This window comes from Eumetopias jubatus, unplaced genomic scaffold (genome assembly GCF_037043125.1).
Source record: "Eumetopias jubatus isolate StellerSeaLion01/CBP00866 unplaced genomic scaffold, mEumJub1_p1.0 scaffold_1, whole genome shotgun sequence".
Lineage (NCBI taxonomy): Eukaryota > Metazoa > Chordata > Mammalia > Carnivora > Otariidae > Eumetopias > Eumetopias jubatus.
This window is the reverse complement of record NW_028274807.1, coordinates 136,527,893-136,537,111: the sequence shown is the minus strand read 5'-3', so window position 1 is coordinate 136,537,111 and position 9,219 is coordinate 136,527,893. Positions and strand designations below refer to the sequence as shown.

The window sequence follows — 9,219 nt, the reverse complement described above, 5'->3', positions numbered from 1 at the left end:
GGGTGAGGGCTATAGCAGTATATGAGACAGACAAGATCCTTATTCTCTTGGAGCTTATTTCCTAGTGGACAAAACAGACTAAGTGAATAAACAATCAAACAAGCATATATTAGGAGGTGGTAAGTGCTATGATGTAAACAAGACCAGGACACGTGATATTGACTGGGGTGAGGTGTGGGGTACTTAGAAGATGCAGTTTTTTCCCTACACAACTGGGAATGTCAAAGACTTAGAGAAATCTTAAAATAGCCCCAAGGTTATTAACTGCAGTGGATACTTGATAGCCTACTGGCATCCATTTTCTCCTGTTCCTTCCTAAACAAACCACTTCCCATGTCCATGTGTCTTGGGGAAGGCTGAGTGAACCAGCTTCAGTGGTTGGCCCTGATTAATATTAGCCACTCATAGTAACATCATCCCCTTGCCAGTGATTGGTTTAAGGATCTGGGCCTCAGCCAGATTACCTAAGCCAAATACTAAGCCACATAGTATTTTCCTGTCACTAGAGATCTGTTCAAGGATGGGCTCATGATCCAGTGTGAGCCAGTGAGATGTGCAGGGGAGTTCTCTGGAAATGTCTGGGAAGTCTTCTGCTCTTAATAGGAAAAGATGGTCTGTCGTCTCTCTTACTAGATGTGAGTGAGGAAGTAAGCAGACAGTTGTTCTTGGCAGGTGGCCTACGGCCATGAAGGAAATACTCCTGAGAGGAAATCTGACACTCAGCATAGCTGAGTGTAGAGAAGGAAGTTATCTGGTTCTTGAGGACATTAGTGAACCTCTAAGCCAGCCCATCTTGAAAGCCTGCTCTTCAGCACTCATCATTTCTGTGTAGGTCACAGCTTCTGTTTATGCACAGAGCAGGCCTCAAGAGCCCCTAGGAGCAGCCCTCAGCTGGTGATGGATGGGAGATGATGGATAACTATCCCAGCTCTGTTGTCCTTTGTTTGAGACAACTCTAAGCATCCTATGTGACAGAGAAGCCCTCTCCAAGTAGGGAACATTTATGCTGAGCTGTGAATGACAACCAGAAGCCATCAGTGAGAAGAGTAATCATAGTTGAGGCACTAGGCTGGCAAAGACTCTAGTGTGGGATTTGTTTTGGCATATTCTAGAATCAGAAAAGAGGAAGGCAAGTATGGCTAGGCCCTGGTTAACAGACAGCTGGGGTTCTAGAATCAGGCAGTCTGGCTAAGTCCTCCTCCTCATCTTGCTTGCAGTTCGGTCTTAAGGAAGTTACTTGACCCTTTGGAGTTTTAGTTTCCTCATCTTTTTTTTTTTTTTTTTTAAGATTTTATTTATTTATTTGACAGAGAGAGACAGCGAGAGAGGGAACACAAGCAGGGGGAGTGGGAGAGGGAGAAGCAGGCTTTCCGCCGAGCAGGGAGCCCGACACGGGGCTCCGTCCCAGGACCCTGGGATCATGACCTGAGCCGAAGGCAGACGCTTAACGACTGAGCCACCCAGGTGCCCTAGTTTCCTCATCTTTAAATGGGCTTAATAATAGCACCCGCATGACAGCATTGTAATGAGAATCAAATGAGCTCATGAATGTGAAATGTTTATCACAGTCCCTGTCCCAGAGTAGTTATACTCTCATCTAGATTAGGTTTGCTCGCCTAATGTTCAATTTGCCATGGGTTTTACATCTTTTTGGGGTATCAGAATAAAATCACACCCAGCTGAACCTTGGGACAACAGAGTGCAAACCACTGCTGGTAAGCCCCGGGGATCCATAACTAAGCGTTTTAGATAGAGAGATTATCTGGATCCGTTCAGAGCTCTAGTTGCCCCAGAGTTTTCCTCCCTGCCAGGAAATCTGGAAGCATGCCTTAAAAGCTTGCAAATGTGAGATCAGTGTATCATCTGAGCAAGAACACATCGCCTCTCCTGTAGCAGCGTCTGCTACAAGTTATCAAAAGATAATCTGTCAAAATCCATAAAGACTGTGGCTCACCATAAACACATTGGCCAATTTGTCCATCAAATAAAATTAAAAACCTACTACAGATATGCTATTGAGAAAAACTGGAAGTGCTAATATGGTTCCCTTGGAACACAGAGAATTTATTACCTGACAGACCTTGACACATGTGTTGTAGGCTGCTTTGAAAGCCTCTCTCTGGACCATGCACTCTAATGGATATCATTACTTTAGGGAAGATTCTGAAGTAACCCATACGTCAAGGGCCATCAAAAATACTACTGCCTCTTTAGGCCATGTTCAGCTTCCAAGGACCTACTGCAAAATTGCATATGTTAATCGCATGGATGACTATATTTAGTAATTCCAAAGCTTACCTGCAAGAGAGAGGAATTCCACCCAGAATCCTTCAGCAGTGTGCTATCATGAGTCCACAGGGAAATCCATTGGATTTAATAACATATATTTGTTTATAACAAGGACTAAGAAAATGTGTTTCAACTCACCTGCCAGTAGTGATATTTTCTTTAGAGCTCCCTGTCAGAGAAGTCTAGTAAAATAATAGAAACTGCTAAGTAATATTTATCTAGGGCAAGTAATATTTTTCTGACCTCCAGTAAACTCTTAAAGTAATCAAGCCTCTCCACATTTAGACAAAAGCAATTAAGTGACCATTTCTGTCTACCATCATGTACTAATTTTCTATAATTATGTGCTATTAAAAATGAAATGAAGAGATAGAGAAGGATACAATTCCTAGCTCTGTCATTACTCATTCTTTAACCTTATTAATAATAATAGTAATAATGACAGTTAATATTTATGACAGCCTACCAGGGCCCAGGCAAACTTAACTTACACCATCTCATTTGATATTTGCAAAAAGTCTTTGGGAGGAAGATGTATTGTCATTATATCTTTTTAATAGTTGAGAAATAGAGACTTTAAAAGGTTAAGACACTTGTCCAGAGTCACACTCTTAGTAGATGACTTGCTTTCATTTCTAAATTGGGCTGCCTGGCCTGGCAGATTATGTATTCACTGTATAGTCTGCCTCCTCCCCGGGGCCTAGTTTACACATCTATATTTGTCTTTCTCTCCTAGGTAACTGGGGAGTCCAGGACTCAGCCCAGACTGAGTTTCCAGACTCAGTGTAGGAATGAGAGGGGCTGGCACACAGCTGAGGACATGGAGCAGAGTGTGACTGGAACCAGGGCTGCCGGCTACGGGAGGGCAGGGCAGGGCGCAAGTGGATGTCTGAAACGCCCACTCCTAGTCCAGTGACCCAAAGTGAAGGATCAGCAACAGAGAACCTGCAAGCCCGAGCCAGCAAATTTGGAAGGCAGCCTGGAGAGATTGCCAGTCTGGGGAGACTTAAGTAACGGGGACTTATCAGAGGATGTCCGGGGCGAAGGTGTCGGTGGGGCAGAGTTATAAAGGTTGCTGAGCACATTCCTGTGATCTGTGGGACAGAGTATTCATGTTTTCTCTTACGTAGATCTTACAAAGAATAAGGGAAGTAGCCGAGTGCTTGCACTTTGCAAATTCTCAAGGGAGAACGTTGTTACAGAGGGTTGTCTGTGTTTGTGCATGCAAGGTCAAACGGTCTATGCATCTGTGTGTCTCTTACAGCAGCCTGAGTCATGGATTGCTGACCTAGGACCCCTCGGTTGGATTTAGGACTTGGAGAAAAGTAAGAAGATAGTTTTGGCAGAGAAGGAGAGGAGATTATTTTCCAGCTTTGTCATGTGTTCTGAGGGGAGAGTATTCAAATGTACCAAGAGAAGAACCAACACTATTGCAAAACAATACTGTAATGTTATGGTTTCTAGGTTATAATATGTGGTATACTGATGAACTGGATACAGGACTTAAAATGCACATGATGGATTTTGTTTTATAGCTCAATTCAGCATCGGTTAATGGCAAAGGGAATCTCCAGTGTTTGTGAGTGCTGTCATTATTCCGAGCGGGACAGCATGACGGTGGGAACCGCACTCAGATGCAGTCAGGGAGGAGAGCTTGGTTGAATTCACCCTCCCCATTCTGTGGAGTACAGGGTGGAAATGTGCAGTGCAGGTCTTGGGGTCCTAAAGAGCACACTTTGGGGTTTCTATTCCACTCCTGCAGCGCAGAGGACTAGAACTAACAGCAGTGGTAGGCAGCGGGTTTCACAGAACAGCCACAGGGAATGCGTCCAGCAGGGTGGCTTGTGCCTGACGTGGCTGGCAGCAGGACCAAGACGGGAGTGGGCAGAGGCACAGCTGTTACCTGGCATGGATGCCTGGCAAACAGCAAGCCAGAAGCAGAACGCTGGAAGTTGTGCAGCTTCACCAACGATGGGAAGAAGCTGTGCGGAGATATTTCTCCACTGGGAATGCCCTTGGCTCCCACTGCATACCCTTTACTCGAGGCTGCATAGGAAATAGATATTGACATCAACCGGCCCCCTGCATCGTAATCTGACAGAAGAATTCCAACGACAGTCCGGAGAAATAAGTGAACCCATCCTTTCAGTTGGTGACGGAAACGCTAGGCCAGAGTAAGCCTTACCTTCCTCTGGGCTGAATAAATAGGGAAAACCCAGAAGAGCCAATAGTGGAAAGAAAAATGGGGAACCCCCTTTTCAGGATGGAGAGAGAGAGGACAAAGAGTTTAATGACAAATGAATAGCTTAGAATCGGAAGGTAGTGATTAGACAGAGATAATTGAGGTTTCTAAAAAGGAGATCAGAGCAAAAGGGTGAGAGTGACATTCGGATATATGATAGAAGAAAACTTGTCTGATCTCTGGGAGCACGGATTATGTATGTAGAAATCACTCATGCAGCATGTGTCTGTATTAATGAAAACGTATCTAGCATTTTAAAATTTTAAAAAATTTTAAATTCTTCCAAAGCATCTGGGGAGAAAATCATGTGGCCTGCAAAGGAGGCGAATCTTATTTCCCTCTGATATTCTCTCTATAGTATTAAAGTTTTTTTTAAGATTTTATTTATTTGAAAGAGAGAGTGGGTGAGAGAGAGCATGAGTGGGGGAGCGACAGGCAGAGAGAGAAAGAGAAGCAGACTCTCTGCCAAACAGGAAGCCCGAAATGGGGCTCAATCCCAGGACACTGGGATCCTGACCCAAGCCAAAGGCAGACGCTCAACCGAATGAGCCACCCAGGTGCCCCTATAGTATTAAAGTTTAGAAGAGCATAGATTACCAGGGATATATGGGCAAAGATTTGGTATAAGAATGGTACAAGAATTTTATTCTTGCATATATATATATATATATATATATATATATATATATAGTCCATTTCTGAAAAGATAAGCTAAGTAGCTACCAAAGAAAGTTCCCTAAAAAATGATGCAAAGGTGAACTCTAGCTGACCTAGAGATAGGAAACTCAGGAATGGGAAAATTATTCTACAAAATGGTTTGCTCTAAATGCAAGATATCCATAAGTTAAATTTAAAGAATTTTTGCAAATATAGTTCAAAACCAAAGAAAGATGTCAGAAACACAATTGGAAAAAATATATTTAATAACAAACATGGCAAGATAGGTTATGTATGTTTTGTTCAAAGTATTAGACACATAGTACATGCTCTATAAGTATTTGCCGAATGAATATAGGATTTTTACCATGTATGTAGAAGTAAGTTGGAGAAATGGAGATGGCCAGAACTTGGAGGAAGCTGAGTCATTTCCTCCTTCCCCTGTGTAAAGCAGAAAATGCAGGAGGGTAAGTAGTGGAACTTTCTGTTCCTTTTATGCCTTGTTATTTCAATGTGAAAGTCAAGTTCATTATTTCTAAGTGATTATTATTATTATAAGCTCAAAGGGGCTTGGTCACCTTCTCTGAGTGAATGACTTAGGTCATGCATTTAGGAAGTGTTAAGTACTCTCAGAGCAGACAGGTACTTCTTGCCATTTAAAAACAGTGCTCCGGCTCTTTTTTGTGGCTTCTGGGAGGTGGTAGGCTGCTTCAGGATGGAGGTGAACATCTCTTTACCAGCTACTGGTTGCCAGAAACTCATTGAAGTGGACGATAAACGCCAACTTCGTAGCTTTTATGAGAAGCGTAAGGCCACAGAAGCTGCTGCTGCTGCCGCGGGTGAAAAATGGAAGGGTTACGTGGTCCGAATCAGTGGTGGAGATGACAAACAAGGCTTCCCCCCGAAGCAGTCTGTCCTGACCCATGGCCGTGTCTCCCAGCTGCTGAGTGAGGGGCATTCCTGCTACAGACCAAGGAGGACTGGAGAGAGAAGGCACAAATCTGCTTGGGGTTACATTGTGGATGCCAATCCCAGTGTTGTCAACCTGGTCATTGTAAAAAGGGGGGGGTGGAAAGAACATTCCTGGACTTACTGATATTACTGTGCCTCATCGCCTGGGGTTCCAAAAGAGCTAGCAGAATCCACAAGCTTTTCAGTCTCTCTAAAGAAGATGATGTCTGCCCATATGTTGTGAGAAAGCCCCCAAATGAAGACAGTAAGAAACCTAGGACCAAAGCGCCCAAGACTCAGCATCTTGTGCCCTTGTGTTTGTGTACACACAAACAATGGTCTATTGCTCTGAAGAAACGGTGTACTAAGAAAAATAAGGAAGAGGCTGCAGAATAGGCTAAACTTCTGGCGAAGACAATGAAGGAGACCAAAGAAAAACGCCAGGAACGGATTGCCGAGAGACAGAGGCTGTCTTCCCTGAGAGCTTGTACCTCTAAGTCTGAGGCCAGTCAAAAATGAGATTTTCTAAAGATTAACAAATAAATAAGATCAGACTTAAAAAAAAGAAAACACAAAAACAGTTCTCCCCTGTCAATAATAGGAGCATATTGTATCTTCCCTGGTTTCTCACTGTCAGCCATGAAATTTGACTCAATCATACCACATTTTCCCCTCACCTCTAACTCTTTCTTAATTTTTCACATTGTTCCTCTCGATTTCTATGATTCATTGAACTAGGTTAGTCAGGGCTTTCATTTATAGAGAATTGATTGCAAATTGATTCATAACTATGATTCTTTTAAGATGACCACTTAACAATGAGTCACCAAGTTGGCTTTTACAATGTCTGTATGGGTAGCTCACTCATTGCTGAGCCATGCTGTTTCCTCAGGTAGAAACAGTCCACTTTGAGATTATGGGGACTTTACCCAACAATTCATAGTGATTTGTGTTATAAACAACACCAAAGTTGTCTGATTTTAGCAACTCCAGAGTGAGGGAAAAACTAGTGAGGACTATTTGCATAGTCTTTCCCAGGGAAGACAGGGAAGTTTATTCTGGAGATGACTCATTCCAGAATCAATTGATCACAAACCCCAGTGGCTGAAAGATTTTTACGCTTGGCTTTATTATTATTCACACATATTGGATCATCTTTTAGATAATATGAAGTTGTTCCCAGATTTGGGGGTGAAGTCTAGGGAAAGTCTTTATCTTTGTTCTAGGAACGAAGCTTCAGGAGGTATTAAGGATGCACGATTCACTTCCCTCCTGATTTGACCTTGGCTCAGAATAAATGTTCCAGTGGGTTGGGGATTTCCTGGGAATTTCTTTGCTTTGCTTGAAATGTGCCAGAGATGTACAACCCTGTTCTTTGTCCTCTATTGTCTATATATCCAGAAAACATTTAATTCGCTGTTTGAAGAAGGCTAAAGCTGGATTATTTTTGCCTGAGGATTATCCACTTTGTGAGTTATCAGGAGTAAATTTTAGACCACTTTTCCTGAATATAAATGTTTTATATATATATATATGTATATATATATACATGTTTATATATATATGCTTTATATATATATATATACTTTGCATGTGTGTTTGTATATATGTATATGTTTACATATATAGTGTTTCAAAGCCAAATAAAATATTTTTATATTACCTATTTCTTTATTGTCAGTGCCTTTATGAAGTCAAAATTTTGGCTTTATTATTATTACTAAATAGATAACATAAGCACAAAGGCATGAAAAAAAATCGTCTTTTTTTATTTTTATTTTTTTAGGACTTAGAAAACATTTATTTAGCAGTAATAGATACAATTTTAAAGATAATTGAAAATTAAACAATTTAGTGTGAGGATATTCCTCAAAGTTAAGTAAATCCTTTTCCACATGATTTTTTTTATGTTATGTTAATCACTATACATTACATCATTAGTTTTTGATGTAGTGTTCCATGATTCATTGTTTGCGTATAACACCCAGTGCTCCATTCAGTACATGCCCTCTTTAATACCCATCACCAGGCTAACCCATCCCCCCACCCCCCTCCCCTCTAGAACCCTCAGTTTGTTTCTCAGAGTCCATAGTCTCTCATGGTTTGTTTCCCCCTCCGAATTCCACCCCTTCATTTTCCCCTTCCTACTATCTTCTTCTTCTTCTTTTTTTTTTTTTTTTAACATATAATGTATTATTTGTTTCAGAGGTACAGGTCTGTGATTCAACAGTCTTACACAATTCACAGCACTCACCATAGCACATACCCTCCCCAATGTCTATCACCCAGCCACCCCATCCCTCCCACCCCCCACCACGCCAGCAACCCTCAGTTTGTTTCCTGAGATTAAGAATTCCTCATATCAGTGAGATCATATGATACATGTCTTTCTCTGATTGACCTATTTTGCTCATCATAATACCCTCCAGTTCCATCCATGTCATTGCAAATGGCAAGATTTCATTCCTTTTGATGGCTGTATAACATTCCATTTTATATATATATATATATATATATATATATACACATATATATATATACACACCACATCTTCTTTATCCATTCATCTGTTGATGGACATCTTGGCTCTTTCCATAGTTTGGCTATTGTGGACATCGCTGCTATAAACATCAGGGTGCACGTACCCCTTCGGATCCCTCCATTTGTATCTTTGAGGTAAATACCCAGTAGTGCAATTGCTGGGTCACATGGTAGCTCTATTCTCAACTTTTTGAGGAAGCTCCATACTGTTTTCCAGAGTGGCTGAGCCAGCTTGCATTCCTACCAACACTGTAGGAGGGTTCCCCTTTCTCCACATCCCTGCCAACACTGGTGTGAGGTGGTATCTCATTGAGGTTTTGTTTTGGATTTCCCTGATGCTGAGCAATGTGGAGCACTTTTTCATGTGTCTGTTGGCCATTTGGATGTCTTCTTTGGAAAAATGTCTGTTCATGTCCTCTGCCCATTTCTTGATTGGATTATTTGTTCTTTGGGTGTTGAGTTTATTAAGTTCTTTATAGATTTTGGATACTAGCCCTTTATTTGATATGTCATTTGCAAATCTGTTCTCCCATTCTGTT

General features: G+C 41.6%; 1 pseudogene; it reads left to right on the top strand.

Annotated features, from left to right (window-relative positions):
• Positions 1 to 5,903: 5,903 nt before the first annotated feature.
• On the top strand, positions 5,904 to 6,658 carry LOC114205743 (small ribosomal subunit protein eS6 pseudogene; annotated as a pseudogene).
• Positions 6,659 to 9,219: the final 2,561 nt, after the last annotated feature.